The sequence below is a fragment of the Mobula birostris genome, chromosome 24 (assembly GCF_030028105.1).
Source record: "Mobula birostris isolate sMobBir1 chromosome 24, sMobBir1.hap1, whole genome shotgun sequence".
Lineage (NCBI taxonomy): Eukaryota > Metazoa > Chordata > Chondrichthyes > Myliobatiformes > Myliobatidae > Mobula > Mobula birostris.
Genome location: NC_092393.1, coordinates 28,757,567 through 28,773,566, shown reverse-complemented (window position 1 = coordinate 28,773,566; position 16,000 = coordinate 28,757,567). Strand labels below are relative to the sequence as shown.

The following is a 16,000-nucleotide window of genomic DNA, read 5'->3' as shown; positions in this document are numbered from 1 at the left end:
CATCATTAAGGACATATATTCAGAAAGGTGCCAGAAAAGGCCAGCAATATCATGATAGATCCCACCCACACAGTTCATGGACTGTTTGTCCCACTCCCATGGCAAGAGGCTACAAAGCATCCACACCAGGAATACTAGGCTCAGAAACAGTTAATTACCCCAAGCGTCAGGCTGATCAACACCTTCACTCATTAACCCACACCATCCAGCACCCCCACATACACATTACCTCGTGCTTCTTTATGTTCAGTCTATGTATATAACAGTTATTTGTACATGGTGTTTTATATTTATATTTATTGTTTTTTAAAATTGTGTTCTTTATGCTTATTGTGTTTACATTATGCTGCATCAGGTCCAGAATAACCCTGTTCATTCTCCTTTACATCCATGTATTGAATATTGGCAATAAACAATCTTGAATCAAATGACTTGATTTTACCTTTAATGTACTTGTGAACTTGTGATGATCAGCATGCTATTCCACATTTTCTTGGGGGAGGGAGTTGGTGGAGGGGAATGGGAATAAAAAAATCTATGGAGAATAATGCCTCACTTTACTTGAACTTTTCACTTAACAATAATTACTTCTGCATTATGATATTAATGTAGAAATCATTATTTAGAATGGCTTTTAGTATAGATCAGACCAAAATCTGCTTTATATATAGATGCTATGAGCATTTACACCAATGGTCATACAATAATGAGAATTCAATCTAAATTTTTACTTTTTTGAAATATGTATGAAAAATGATATACGGTGTAAAACACGACTGAACTCCAGGCGCATGAATGAATGTTATTAAATACTCAGTGTTTCACATTCACTGAGGGTGTTAAACGAAAATGGCTGCTTTGATCTACCTTATATGAGGTGCATCATGCGCAATGTTATCTCTTCCGTACCGGTTGCTACGCTACCTGATCTTTAATGACAGATACGAAGCCCTCTGCCGTTTCAATTAGTGGAGACGTTTTTGAGACCAATTCAATGGTCAGACACATCATAAAGCAATGCAGATAACCATTCTGTTAATATTGTGACCCCTGCTATTGAAATTTGCAACGCTGTCAGGTTGATAAACGGATAACTTCAGATTACTGTAAAATTTACTCTTGATAAATTTCCGCATAGGTAGTTCGGTAAAGGCATTTAGGTCGCATTGGAATTTATACCCATTCTACATTCAGGAACCTAACGTGGTATTTCGTCTGCTAATCCTACGTGGGTTGTGTCTGTGAAACCAGGCGAAATACTGATCCCACTAGGTGATGTAATGGCTTGCGTGTGATTTGGACCAGTGTCCGCACGCCTTATTTTGCCTTATAAGGCCAATGAATAGCCTCTCTCAGCCACACGCTCCAAGTCAATGAAACCAGATGTTGGATGACAGTGATAAGGTGGAGAAGAACTAATTAAAATAGGAAGACTATATAGACAGTGCCAAAGCTATACTTGGTTGATGAGTTGTATAAAAGTCAAATTTAAGGGAAGTACACTAAAAAAAAATTGGTGGTTAGAAAGAACTCATTGGATTTTCATGCACGTGCGCAGATTTATTTAAACTTTTTACTTGACAACTGCAGGGCATAATATTTAGATTGCAAAGTAAGATTAATTTATTGGCAATTGAAATATTTAGTTCAAAATAAGTTAACGTTATTTTTAATTCGGTTATACTCGTAAGCGCTCACTGAAAGTTTTTCCACGTTGCTTGCCCGTTGGTATTTTGCACATTCGGCGTTAATAGACTGGAAGGCACAATAGCAGGACGCTGGGGATTTTGTCAGTGGGGGCGCTGCGAAGCCGACGGTATTTGCAGTATTCCCCGCACAGACAATGATGTCATTGGTTTGCAGGACACGGTTCACCAAGTCACTTCATCCCATGGCAATTTAGCAAGTGTTTTACGCTTACTGACTTTATTATTTCAAAATAAACAAGAACAAAAAATGTTTGGTTTTTTTTGCCACATTTGAATGCAATTTGGTCAAAAAGGAGGAACACCCGATAATAAATTATTCTAACTAGCTCACGTGCGCTCCCGCTATTGCCAATCCAACCTCCTCCCGTTACCGCAACCTAACCCATAGACGGAAGTGTCCGGAAACGCTGCGGTTAATAAGAGAAAGAGCCAATCTAATTTCGGGCAATGCTTTATATCTCCTTGGAGATGGAATGATAGGCAGGCTCAACAGCCAATTGAAATTACAGGACTGCATTCAGCGGAAGTCCAAATGATTGACAACGGTATTGGACCAATTCAAGTTGGGAAAAGTATCCTCTTTTATGAATGAGGTGCCAATCAGTGACGAGGAGGGTGGGAGTTAAGCAATCAGCTTAGGTTGAGGTGGAGTTGCTGTTCGTCTCTTTCATTAGGGAGTTTTATACGTTAAAAGTGAGGGAAAATTGTGCTTCAGTGAGGTGAAAAAAACGAGTGTATTGTTTTGGCGCTGTTGTTGCTTTGCGGAGGTTGCAAGAAGCGTTTTTCTAGTTTGTAGAGGCACTTTATTTTAAACGAAAGGTAAAGTATTTGAGTTGTGGCTACATTGTGTCCTCCGCGGGATGGTTTTCAACTGAAACGTGTAACATTGTTACCGTTATCTGAGGAATTTTTGTCTTGGTTCCATCATCCAAGGGTGAGGTCATTGAACCGCTTCGCTGAACCGAATTGTTTCAACTGAAGTTTAGTTGTAAATGATTTATTTATTTGGAGTAAAATATCTCGGAGTCGCCTTTTGTCACTTCATTTTGGAATTCATTTGACTTGTCTCTGCATTTTTAAAAATTACGTTAATGCTTACTACGCATTGTTTAATATTATCAACTTGTAGAAATTGCTATATTCAACGCGGGAAGGCATCTCCGAGGGCAAAGAGACTGCATTAAATGAAAAGTAAGCCCCATTTTGGAGTGGGAGCTGGTCAGAACTCATAAAATGCACTTGCATATGTCCAGTGAAGCACAATAGCAGCATTATTTTTTCATAATTCTCGAACTGTGTTTTTGGAAATCTTAGAAAGTTGGCTCTGAAGGTACGCTGTGTACTGGTCTCGCTTCAAATTAGAGCTCCACTAATAACTGTAGGGTAACCTTCGCTAGAATTAAGTGTTTTTTTGTCGAAGTTATTCGCATAGATATGACTTTATCTGGGCGCCCTGGCAGCTACCGTTTATCGCATACGATAAAAACAGCTGTGACTTGCATGTTTGTGTCTTAAGCATTTTGTACTCTTAATGATGCTGCTTGTTGTTCATGTTCTATTTATAGTGTCTGCATTTTACAAGCCCGATTAAAGAAGCATTTTAATGTTACCTTTTTAAGGTTAACAACTCTTAATTAAAAATCTACGAATGGAAGACGTTTCTATTTGCAGCGTCAGCCCATATTTCCAGCATTGTTTAGATATGAGTATTTACTTTAATCACTCTATGCTTTTGAAAGATAACACTTGAAAAGCAACTGTCCAGTGAAGTCATTTGCATTGAATCTTATTGAATGTAAGTGATTGTGTCGACTGTCTCTTCTAGTCAATGAGGACTTCTGTTGTAGCAACCAGTCTCTTTCCCCCCCCCCCATGCTTGTGTTTCTTAATTCTAGCTGTGCTTTTTATTCTTAAATATTTTATGAATATTGAGTACCAGTGAGAAAACAAATGGCTATCGGTGACAGATGGTAATTTCTATTTATAAAAGTTGTCTCAGATTTTTGTCGGAGTAGCAGCTATATTTGTAATTGTGCTAATGGGTTTTAATGGAATTTGGATATTAACAAGGCCAGCAAATTCTTGGCAGGTAGTTGAGTTGCTCCAACACCTTCTGGTGAAAGCATTGCTGTGGTGGTCTTCTAAGTGTTAGATCCACGAGGAGAGAAAGATTGTTTCTAAACAGAGGTGTGAAATGCAGGGTCTGTATTCCCCTGTGCCCTCGTCCTTCATGGGTTTAATTAACCTTTTTGAGTGATTTGCACACGGCAGTGGAATGGTTAGCACAACGCTTTCCACTACTAGCGACCTAGGTTCCATTCCTGCCGCTGCCTGGAACGAGTTTGTTTGTACGTTCTCCCCGTGACTGCGTGGGTTTCCTGCATGTGTTCTAGTTTCCTCTTACAGTCCAAAGACCCACCAGTTGGTAGGGTGGTGACTGTAAACTGCCCTGTTCTTTGGCTAGGATTATATTGGGGGGATTGCTGGGCGGCGGGGCTGGAAAGGTTGGATGAAGCTGTGCCGCGTTCTATCTCAATGGTACAGGGCTTGCGTTGTGGTGCCGGTAATGACGGGAGTGAATTGAGTACCAATCAGGTAGACTTTTCTGAAAAATAGGATGGTGCTTATGAAATTGATGTTGCATTGATCCCTGTAAATGGCAAATGTTTCTATACACTTCTAATCCTTTATAGATGACAAGACTTTACAGTCAGGAGATTTAGAGGGGGGACTTGCCAACAGTAACCGGTTTATAACTTGTAGTCACAACATTTTTGTGGCCGTTCTGATTTAATTTCTGGCAAGCAGTGAGTCTATGATTTGACTGTGGCAGACTTTGAGTGATTGGTGAACGTCAAGCAAAAGGGATTGCACATTCTTGCAGATGGTAGTCGCCAACATGTCTTACAAATCCTGTACTTGCCTGAAATGTTGCTTTAGGTTGACTAAGTGCAAAGATAGCCTCTAATTCGGAGCAGGAATTCAACATTCCTCTTCCACCTTTGCTCTAAAGGAGAAGTATTGAAACAAGTTTGACGAAACATTGGAGATGAGGTACTGGTGTGTATGAAGCTGAAAATTGATCTCAAACTACATCTATTTTTCTTGGGTTCAATATTTTTCCAGATTTTAAAGCATCTTCCTTTGGTTCCACTAACCCATTTTACCAGGGATCAGTGAAATCGAGTCCTGCCTCTAGGGTAGTCATACTTGTCTCTGCTGTTTTGTGTTATGGTTGAATTGGGTTGTGCTGAGGTCTAGGTTTCTGTCAAAGTGGGATGTCAGTGAGCATGTTGTAGGTTAATGTCACTTGGTAGCCATGTCAGCACCTTTCACGGCTTGAGGTTGGGGTGCAACTTGGGAATTTTCCAGTAGCTCGATGCCAGTGTTGCAATTACAATAGCTTGGCTAACGGTGGGGCTTATTCTCAAGCATGAGCTTTTGGTAGTTTGCAGCAGACTTGTATAGTCCTATCGTTGCTGTATTCATGTTCTAGGATAATATGGAACAAATTAAATTGGGTGAAGTATGGTATCAATGGCAGGCATGTATCTTGAAGAACCTAAGGTTAATTTAGTGCTTTGGGTTGAAGTCTGCACTTGTACCTAATGTGTTCAAGTGCAGAGCTTTGCTATTAATGTCCCTGTTGTTGGAGCTTCTACCCATTAGTTTGTGTGCTTTGTCATGATTAGAAGTGGCCAAAACTGCAGGTGTTTATGTTGTATGGATTTTTTTGCTCTGCCTGCTGAGTAAGTGGAGTCGGATGTGGCAGGTTCATACTTTCACTCCTGGCATTTTTTCACTCTGCTAGTGTATTATTTTCCATTTGGTTACGTGTCAAAAAGACATTGGGAGTTACATACAGGCTTTAAGTAGTAGTCAGGATGTGGAGTATGAATTGCAATGAGAAATAGAAAAGGGTAATGTGTAATGGTTGTGAGAAAATTTCAATATGCAGGTAGAATGTGGAAAATCGGGTTGGTGCTGGATCCTAAGTGAGTGAAGGAGTTCGTAGAATGCCTATGCGATGGCTTTTTGGAGCAGCCTTTCTGGATTGGGTGTTGTGCAGTGAAACATCTGATTAGGAACTTAAGGTGATCATAATGTGATTGAATTCACCCTGCAGTCTGAGAGGGAGAAATGAAAAGTAACACAGGAGTAAAAGTAACTATATGAGAGCCAGGGTCAGATTGAAAAGGTCAGGGTGTCGGGTTTGAGGAGAGGGATGGGCTGGTGTTTGGCTCACTGCTCACCACTGCGCTGAATTGAGGCTGTGGTCTGCAGCTAACTGGCTCCTGTGTCAGCTGTGACTGGCTGCATGGCTGTGACCTCACTTTTGTGAACTTCAGTTCTGAATGTTTCTTTAGTTTTTGCGTGATTTGCTTTCTTCACTTTGGGTGTTTGGATTTTTTAATAGGTTCAGTTTGGTTTCTTTGTTTTGTGGCTGCCTGTAAGATGAATCTCAGGTTGTGTATATAGTATACATATTTTGATGTACTTTGAATTTTGAGAGAAGAGCTGGTCAAACTTGATTTGAAGTACTCTAGCGTGGATGAAAGAGCAACAATGGCTGGAGTTTCTGGGAGTAATTAAAGAGACACAGGATCAATTAATCGCAAAGAAGCATTCTAAAATGATGCAATCGAGGCTGATAAGGGAAGTCAGAGTATAAAATTAAAAACATACAATATAGTAAATATCGAAGCTTTTCTTAAAAAAACACCAACAGAAGGCAACTTAAAAAAAAAAAAGCTTAAAGGGGAGAAGATGAAATGTGAAAGATAACTGGCTAGATAATATAAAAAGATAAGTTCTTTTTCACGTTTAAGTAAGAGTAAAAAAGATGTACGAGTGGGAAAATTACTCTGGAGAGGTAGTAAGGGGGAACAAAATAAGTGGTACATGAGCTCAAAGTATTTGCATCAGTCTTCACTGTGAAAGACATCAGTTACATTTCGAGTCAGTGGGTAGCAGTAAGAGTAACCACTTAGTAAGGTAAAGGTGCTTGGGAATCTGAAAGCTCAAAAGGTGAGTGAGTTACCTGGACCAGATGGACTTCATCTCAGGGGTCTGCTTAGGAGATCGTGGAAGTATTAGTGATCTTTCAAGAATCACTAGATTCTGGAATGGTTCCGGACTGCAGATGTCACTGCACTGTTTAAGGAGGGAGGAAAAGGACAGGTCATAGACAAGAAATTCTGAAATGTTGGAAATCCAAAGTAACACACACAGTGCTGGAGGAACTCAGCAGGTCAGGCAGCATCTACATAATGAACAAAGTCAATATTCCAAGCTGAGAGCTGCCTTCAGGACTGGAAAGGGGAAGATGCCCTTCCAAGCTGAGAGCTGCCTTCAGGACTAGAAAGGAAAGGTGGGGAGAGGTGAAGGATATCTAGATGATAGATGAAGCCAGGAGGATGGGAAAGTAAAGGGCTGGAGAGGAGAGTGGACCATAGAAAGGGAAGGAGGAGCAGCACTATGGGGAGTTGATAGGCAGGTGAGAGGAGGAGGAGGAATATTTTTCTTAACCAGAAGGAGAAATTGCTATTCATGCCATCAGTTTGGAGGCTACCCAGAAGGAATATAAGGTGTTGCTCCTCCACCCTGAGAGTGGTCTCATTGTGACACAAGAGGCGGCCGTGGGCCGACATGTCGGAACGGTAGTGGGAATTGGAATTAAAATGTTATGCCACTGGAATTTTGGTGGATGGAGTCAAATGAAATGGTTCCCAAATTACAATGGGTCTCACCAGTGTAGAGGAGGCCGCATTGGGAATACCAGATACAATAGATGACCCCAAAAGAGTTGCAGTTGAAGTGTTTCCTTACCTGGAAGGACGTTTGAGATGCTGAATGGAGGTGAGGGAGTAGATGAATGGGCAGGTGTAGCACTTGGCTCCTTGCAGGGATAAGTGCCGGGAGGGAAATTAGTGGGGGATGGGGGGGGTGCAAATGAACAACAGTATTATGGAGGGAGTGATCCATATGGAATGAGGAGAGGTGGTATATAGCACTTGGTGGTAGGCTCCCTTTAGAGGTACAGAAGTTGTAGTGAATGATGTAATCCAATCACAAACAAGAGAGAGTTTGCAGATGCTGGAAATTCAAGCAACACACAAAATGCTGGAGGAACTCAGCAGGCCAGGTAGCATCTACAGAAAAGAGTATAGTCGACATTGGGGGAGTCCAGAACCAGAGGCCACAGTTTAAGAATAAGGGGTAGACCATTTAGAATGGAGTTGAGGGAAAACTTTTTCACACACAGGGTTGTGAATCTGTGGAATGCTCTGCCTCAGAAGGCAGTGGAGGCCAATTCTCTGGATTCTTTCAAGAAAGTTAGATAGAGCTCTTAAAGATAGCGGAGTCAAGGAATATGGGGAGAAGGCAGGAACAGGGTACTGATTGTGGATGATCAGCCATGATCACAGTGAAAGTGGTGCTGGCTTGAAAGGCTGAATGGCCTACTCCTGCACCTATTGTCTATTGACTGGAGAGGGAAAAAGTAGATTTAAAAGGTGGGGGGAGGGGAGAGAAACAAGGTGATAGGTGAAACTTGAAGGGGGAGGGATGAAGTAAAGAGATGGGAAGTTGATTGGTGAAAGACAGGCATGGAAGAAAGAAAAGGAGGGAGGAGGACTGGAGGCAGGCGATGGTCAGGCAAGATGAGGTGAGAGGGGGAAGAAGGGTATGGGGAATGGTGAAGGAGAATTGTGGGGGGGGGGAGTTTGGGGACATTACTAGAAGTTCGAGAAATTGATGTTCATGCCATCAGGTTGGAGGTGACCCGAACGGAACACAAGGTGTTGTTTCTCCAACCTGAGTCTGGCCTCATCACGACAGTGGAAGAGACCATTGATAGACATGGGAATGGAAAGTGGAATTAAAATGGGTGGCCATGGAGAATCCCACTTTTTCTGGTGGATGGAGTATAGGTGCTCAGCGACGTGATCTCCCATTCTATGTTGGGTTGCACTGATGTACAGGAGGCCACACCAGGAGCACCGGACACCGTATATGACCCCAACACTTTTTTCCATAGATGCTGTCTGGCCTGCAGAGTTTCTGCAGCTTTTTGTGTGTTTTGCAGTGAATGGTGTGCTGGATGGAGAGGCTCCTGGGGTTGTAGGTAAGGACGAGAGGATCTCTTGTTACTGGAGAGGTGGAGGGAAGAGATCGAGAGCATGTGAAGTGTTGTGGCTGTAGATGGGAAGGGACTGAACCAAGGGGGATAGAATGGAGTCCAGGTATGAGGACATAAGTTCAGTTGAGCAGGCAGAGACAATGGGCCTGCCTGGACAGTTAAGCTTCTGGGATCTTGTGTAAGAAGTAGAAGCAAGTAGTGTGGTGTAACAGAACTACTAGTCTGGCAGTGGATGGGAGTTCTCTACAGTTGAGTTCAGTGATCATAGAAATCTACAGCACATTACAGGCCCTTTAGCCCACAATGTGCCAACCATATAACCTACTTCAGAGACTGTCTAGTATCCACCTCTACCACTGTCACTGGCAGTGCATTCCATACACCCACCACGGTTTGTTTATATTTAAAAAAAAAAAAAAAAAAAAAAAAAAAAAAAAATGCCTTGCCTCTGACATGCCCCTTGTACCTACTTCCAAGCACCTGAAAACTATGCCTCCTCGTGTTAACCACTTCAGCCCTGGGAAAAAGCCTCTGGCCCACAATGTTGTGCTGACCATGTAACCTATTCTAGAGACTGCTTAGAATTTCCCTAGCGCATAGCCCTCTATTTTTCTAAGCTCCATATACCTATCTAAGAGGCTCTTAAAAGACCCTATTGTATCCGCCTCCATCACCGCTGCCAGCAGTGCACTCCACGCACCCACCACTCTCTGTTGCGGTGAAAAAATTACCCCTGACATCTCCTTGGTACCTACTTCCAGGCACATTAAAACTATGCCTCCTCGTGTTAGCCATTGCAGGCCTGGTGAAAAAAATCCTAAAGCTATCCACATGCTCAATGCCCCTCATCTTGTACACCCCCATCATGTCACCTCTCATCCTCTGCTCCAAGGAGAAAAGGCCAAGTTCACTCAACCTATTCTCATAAGGCATGTCCTCCAATCCAGGTAACATCCTTGTAAATCTCCTCTGCATTCTCTATAGTATCCACCACCTTCCTGTAGTGAGGTGACCAGAACCGAACACAGTGCTCCAAAGGGGTCTAATCAAGGTCTTGCATAGTTTTAACATTATCTCACAGCTCTTGAACTCAATCCCATGGTTGATGAAGGCCATCACTCCATACACCTTCTTATCAACACTGTCAACCTGCGCAGCAGCTTTGAGTGTCCTGTAGACATGGACCCCAAGATCTCGCTGATCCTCTACACTGCCGAGAGTCTTACCATTAATATATTCTGTCATCAGAATATTTTGACCTACTGAAATGAACCACTTGACACTTATCTGGGTTGAACTCCATCTTCCACTTCTCAGCCCAGTTCTGCTTTTTTTTTTTTTTTTTTGATGTCCCACTGTAACCTCTGACAACCCTCCAGACTATCCTCAACACCCCAACTTTTGTGTCTTCAGCAAACTTACTAATCCATCCTATTTTCTCACCCAGATCATTTATTTAAAAAAAAAATCAGAGGAAGAGTTCCCAGAACAGATCCCTGCGGAACACCACTGGTCACTGTCCTCCATGCAGAATATGAACCACCTACACCACCCTTTGCCTTCTGTGGGCAAGCTAATTCTGTATCCACAAAGCAAGGTCTCCTTGGATCCCATGCCTCATTACTTTCTGAATGAGTCTTGCATGGTGTATCTTATCAAATGCCTTGCTGAAATCCATCCACTGCTCTACCTTCATCAATGTGTTTTGTTGCATCCTCAAAGAATACAATTTGGCTCACAAAGCATGACCTGTCCTTGACAAAGCCATGCTGACTCTCTCTAATCAGATTCTCTCTAAATGCTCAGATCCTGCCTCTCAGGATCAACAGCTTCCCCGCCATTGAGTTAAGACTCTGTAATTTCCTGGGTTATCTCTAATCCCTTTCTTGACCAAGGGGACATCATTTGCAACCTTCCAATCCTCTGGTACTTCTCCCGTCCCTATTGATGATGCAAAGATCATCGCCAGATGCTCAATCTCTTCCTTCACTTCCCACAGTAGCCTGGGTATATCTTGTCCGGTCCAGGCGACTTACCTAACTTAATAGCTTTCGACAGCTCTAGCTCATCCTCTTTCTTAATGTCTACACTCAAGCATTTCAGTCTGCTGTAAGTCATCCCCACAATTGCCAAGGTCGTCTTACCTAGTGAGTACCAAAGCAAAGCATTAAGTACCACAGCTACCTCCTCTGGCTCAATGCACATGTTTCCACTATTGCAGCTGATCAGTCCTATTCTCACACAGCACATCCTCTTGCTCTTCACGTACTTGTCGAATGCTGTGGTTTCCCTTGATCCTGCTCACCAAGGCCTTCTCATGGCCCCTTCTAGCTCTCCTAATTTTCTTGAGCCCCTTCCTGGCACCCTTGTAATTTTCTAGAGCTCTAATAGTACCTAGTTTCTTGAACCTTACATAAGAGCTTTTCTTAACTAGATTTTCTACATCCATTGTACACCATGTTTTTGCTACCCTAACATCCTTTCCCTGCCTCAATGGAACATGCCTCTGCAGAAGTCCACTCGCATGTTCCCTAAACAGTTGCCATATTTCTGCGTGCATTTCCCTGACTACATCTGCTCCCAATTTGTTCCCAAGTTCCTGTCTAATAGCATCCTATTTTTCCCCAACCACAATTAAATGTTTTCCTGAAGTGTCTGTCCCTATCCCTCTCCAGTGCTATGGTAAAGGAGATAAAGTTGTGATCACTACCTCAAGTGCTCTCCCACTGAGAGATCTGACACCAGGCCAGGTTTGTTTCACAATACCAGAACAAGTACTGCCTCCCCTCTGGTTCTTCCTGAACACAGCTAACAAACTCTAATCCATCTAAACCCCTTGCTCTAAGGAGAGACTAATCAATATTAGGGAAGTTTTAAAATCACTAATCACAACAACCCTGTTATTATTGCACCATTCCAGAATCTGCCTCCCTATCTGCTCCTCAATGTCTGTTACTTGGGGCGGGGGGGGGTGGGTCTATAAAGAAAAAAAACACCCAGTAGAGTTATTGCTCTTTTCCTGTTTCTGACTTCCACCTACAATGACTCAGTAGACCATCCCTCCATGACTTCCTCCTTTTCTGCGGCCATGGTACTATCCCATTAACAATGCCACTCCCCCACCTCGTCTCTCTCCCTAAAGCCCGACATGTTTGGCAGCCATTCTTGCCCCTGAGACATCCAAGTCTCTGTAATAGCCACAACATCATAGTGATGGCGTAGGAAACAATTTTCTGATGGTCTAGAGTGGGATCCCCTTCGAAGGGTAGGTATGAGGAGATGTCAGGGTTGCTGACTGGCCTCACCTCGGTAGAGGTCAGTGCGCCACACTACAGCAGCACCACCTTTGTCTGCGGGCTTGCTGTTAAGGTTGGCATTGGTGTGGAGAGAGTGGCGGGCAGTGAGTTCAGAAAGGTTAAGGTTTGAAGAGTGGAGTGCTGCTCTTGAGCCTGTTGATGTCTCATCAGCAATTAGAGATGAAAAGATCCAGAGCAGGCAGAGAACCAGTGGGGGGGGGGGTGCTTAGAAGAGGTGGGTTGTAAATGGGAGAACGAGTCATCAGTGAGGGGTGGGGGATTTTTGCCAAAGAAATGGGCTTGGAGACTGGGATGATGGAAGAAGTGCTCAACACTGTGGCCAGTGTGGATCTCACTGAGGTGTGAGTGAAGGGGGGCGTGGAGAGTCAAAGATAAGACCCTTGCTAAGGACAGAACCTTCCTTAAGGAGAGGAAGGTTGGAGGGAATGGTGAAAATATGGCGAAGATTAAAGTTGTCATCGGAGGGGGTGAAGAGCTGTGGTGCCAAAGGAGAAGGGAGGGCTGGGGTGTTCAGGGAAGGTAAGGTGGGAGGAAGATGGAGACTCTGAAGATTCAAGAGATGATCGTGGAGCCCCTGAGACCCAGGGCTGGAGAGTGATAGTGGGAGAAGGGGTGCCCAGAGGAAGCAAGGAGGATCTTGGCATGTAGGTACTGATGGCCGAGGGCCAGGGTGGAGCTGGAGCTAAAAGCTGTGCAGTTTGCAGTGGTTGTAGGAATTGGTGTTAGTGATGGAAATTATAGGCCAGTTTGCCTGCCTTCAGTGGTTGGTAAGATGTCAGGGTCCATTATTAAGTATGAGGTTTTAGGGGTACTTAGAGGGTTCAGCAGTTTTCTTCAGGGGAAATCCTGTCTGATAAATCTGCTGGAATTCTTTAAGGAAATAATGGATAGGATAGACAAAGGTGAATCTGTGGATGTTTACATGAATTTTCAAAAGGCCTTTGACAAGGTGCTGCACATGGGGCTGCAAAACAAGGTAAGGGGCCATGGTACAACAGGAAGGATACTAGCATGGACAGAAGATAGACTAACTGAAGGTAGAGAGGGGGAATAAAGGGGCGCTTTTCTCATTGATTGCTGGTGAATAGTGCTGTTCTGTAGGAGTTGGATTTGGGTCTGCTACTTTTCACGTGTTAGTGATGGAATTGATGACTTTGTGATGGAGTTTGTGGATGTTGCAAAGATCGGTGGAAGGGCAGGTAGTGTTGAGAAAGCCTAGAAGAATGGGCAAAGTGGCAGATGGAATATAGTGGAGTGAAGTATATAGCCATGCACTTTTGTAGAAGGAATAAAAGCACAGATTATTTTCTAAGTGGGGAGCAAGTTCAGAAATCAGAGGTACACAGTCTTGGGAGTACTCGTGCAGGATTCCCTGAAGATTAACTTGCAGGTTGAGTTGGTGGTAAAGAAGGCAAATTTAAATGTTGGCACTAGAATGTAAAAAGGATGTAATGCCATTTATGGTGTTGGTCAGACCACATCTTGAGTATTGAGTAGTTTTCTCCTTGTATTGTGCTGGCATTGGAGAGGGTCCAGAGGAGGTTTATAAGAACAATCCCAGTCATGAAAGAGTTGATAAATGAGCATTTGGTGGCTCTGAGCCTATACTTGCTGGAGTTTAAAAGAATAAGGGGGGGGGGTGGGGGTGGGTGGAGGAATCTCATTGCAACTTACCAAATATTGAAAGGCCTGGATAAAGTCAACAGGGAGAGGGTGTTCCCAGTAGTAGGTGAACCTAGGACCAAAGGGCAGAGCCTTTTAGTACAGATGAGGAATTTCTTTAATCAGAGTGTGGTGAATCGGTTGAAATGACTGCCTTTGGAGGTTAAATTTGTGAGCATATTTAAAGTGGAGATTGATAGATTCTTGATTAATAGTGGTTTAACAAGTTGTGTATGGGAGAAGGCAGGGGAATGGAGTTGAGGGAAAAAATCAGCCTTTGAATGGCTGGGCAGAGCAGACTCAGTGGGTGAAATGACCTAATTCTGCTCTCATGTCACATGGTCTTATAAAAGTACTTGGAAAGGGGGATGATTCAGATGGGTTTACAATTTTGGAAATACAAAAATGTGATTTCAGAAGTGATAGAAGTTCCAATAAAATGTTACTATGAAATACAGTAATGCTGATTACTGGAATATTTATAATTTTTTGGCTTGGCATGATAAAATTAAAGTTTTTCTGGGAAAAGAGAAAAAGCTGAATAACTAGTGTTCCATCATTGAGAAATTAAGAATTTTGGAAGTTGTATTTCATCATTTGGAGCAGAGTAGGAGAGGAACTATGGACTTGCAGCTGTTGTATCTGGCTAACTGTGACATGGAAGGTTAATAAAGATACAAATTCTGATGCGATGGCATGTATATTTGACAAAAGTTCCGTATGGCAGATTGCTTGTGTGAGGGGTGCCTAGTTTTTCTTTTGCCCACTACATAAATAAGCCAATAAGAATTTGTTGCGCAAACACGAGGAAATCTGCAGATGCTGGAATTTCAAGCAACACATAAAAGTTGCTGGTGAATGCAGCAGGCCAGGCAGCATCTATAGGAAGAGGTACAGTCGATGTTTTGGGCCGAGACCCTTCGTCAGGACTAACAAAGAAGAGAGAGTAGGAGATTTGAGAGGGGGAGGAGGAGATCGAGATCCAAAGTGATCGAAGATAAGGGGAGGGATGAAGCCAAGAGCTGGAAAGTTGATTGGCAAAAGAGATATGAAGGATCATGGGACGGGGGGGCTTAGGGAGAAAGAATGGGGGAGGGGGGAATCCCAGAGGATGGGCAAGGAGTACAGTGAGAGGGACAGAGGGAGAAAGAGGAAAAAAAATACATGTAATAAATAACAGATGGGGTACGAAGGGGAAGTGGGGCATTAACGGAAGTTAGAGAAGTCGACGTTCATGCCATCAGGTTGGAGACTACCCAGACGGAATATAAGGTGTTGTTCCTCCAACCTGAGTGTGGCTTCATCTTGACAGTAGAGGAGGCCATAGATAGACATATCTAGAATGGGACGTGGAATTAAAATATGTGGCCACTGGGAGATCCTGCTTTCTCTGGTGGACAGAGCATGGGTGTTTAGCGAAATGGTCTCCCAGTCTGTGTCGGGTCTCGCCAATATATAGAAGTCTGCATTGGGAGCACCGGATGCAGTATATCACCCCAGCCAACTCGCAGGTGAAGTGTCACCTCACCTGAAAGGACTGTCTGGGGCCCTGAATGGTAGTGAGGGAGGAAGTGTAAGGGCATGTGTAACACTTGTTCCGCTTACAAGGATAAGTGCCAGGAGAGAGATCGGTGGGGAGGGATGGGGAGGACGAATGGACAAGGGAGTTGCGTAGGGAGCGATCCCTGTGGAAAGTGGGGGGGGGGTGCAGAGGAGGGAAAGATGTGCTTAGTGGTGGGATCCCACTGGGGGTGGCGCAAATTACGGAGAATTATATGTTGGACCCGGAGGCTGGTGGGGTGGTAGGTGGTGAGGACAAGGGAAACCCTATTCCTAGTGGGGTGGCGGGAGGATGGGGTGAGAGCAGATGTGTGTGAAATGGGAGAGGTGCGTTTGAGTTGATGGTGGAGGAAGGGAAGCCCGTTTCTTTTAAAAAGGAGGACATCTCCCTCGTCCTGGAATGAAAAGCCTCATTCTGAGAGCAGATGCAGCGGAGACGGAGGAATTGCGAGAAGGGGATGGCATTTTTGCAAGAGACAGGGTGAGAGGAGGGATAATCCAGGTAGCTGTGAGAGTCTGTAGGCTTATAGTAGACATCAGTAGATAAGCTGTCTCCAGAGGTAGACAGAAAGATCCAGAAGGGGGAGGGAGGTGTCGGAAATGGACCAGGT

General features: G+C 43.7%; 1 protein-coding gene across 8 annotated transcripts in view; it reads left to right on the top strand.

The window, feature by feature from the left end:
* The first annotated feature begins 2,337 nt into the window (after positions 1-2,337).
* The window catches only part of LOC140187280 (myosin-10), a 166,509-nt gene continuing 152,846 nt past the window's right edge, over positions 2,338-16,000 (top strand). For 6 of the 8 annotated variants that reach the window (XM_072242430.1, XM_072242429.1, XM_072242428.1 and 3 more), the window contains exon 1: positions 2,338-2,528. The gene's annotated coding sequence lies outside the window, so the exon portion shown is untranslated. Of the gene's footprint in view, positions 2,529-2,801; positions 2,901-3,021; positions 3,040-16,000 lie in introns of those variants that run through there. The other 2 variants (XM_072242423.1, XM_072242424.1) reach the window with 2 other exon arrangements.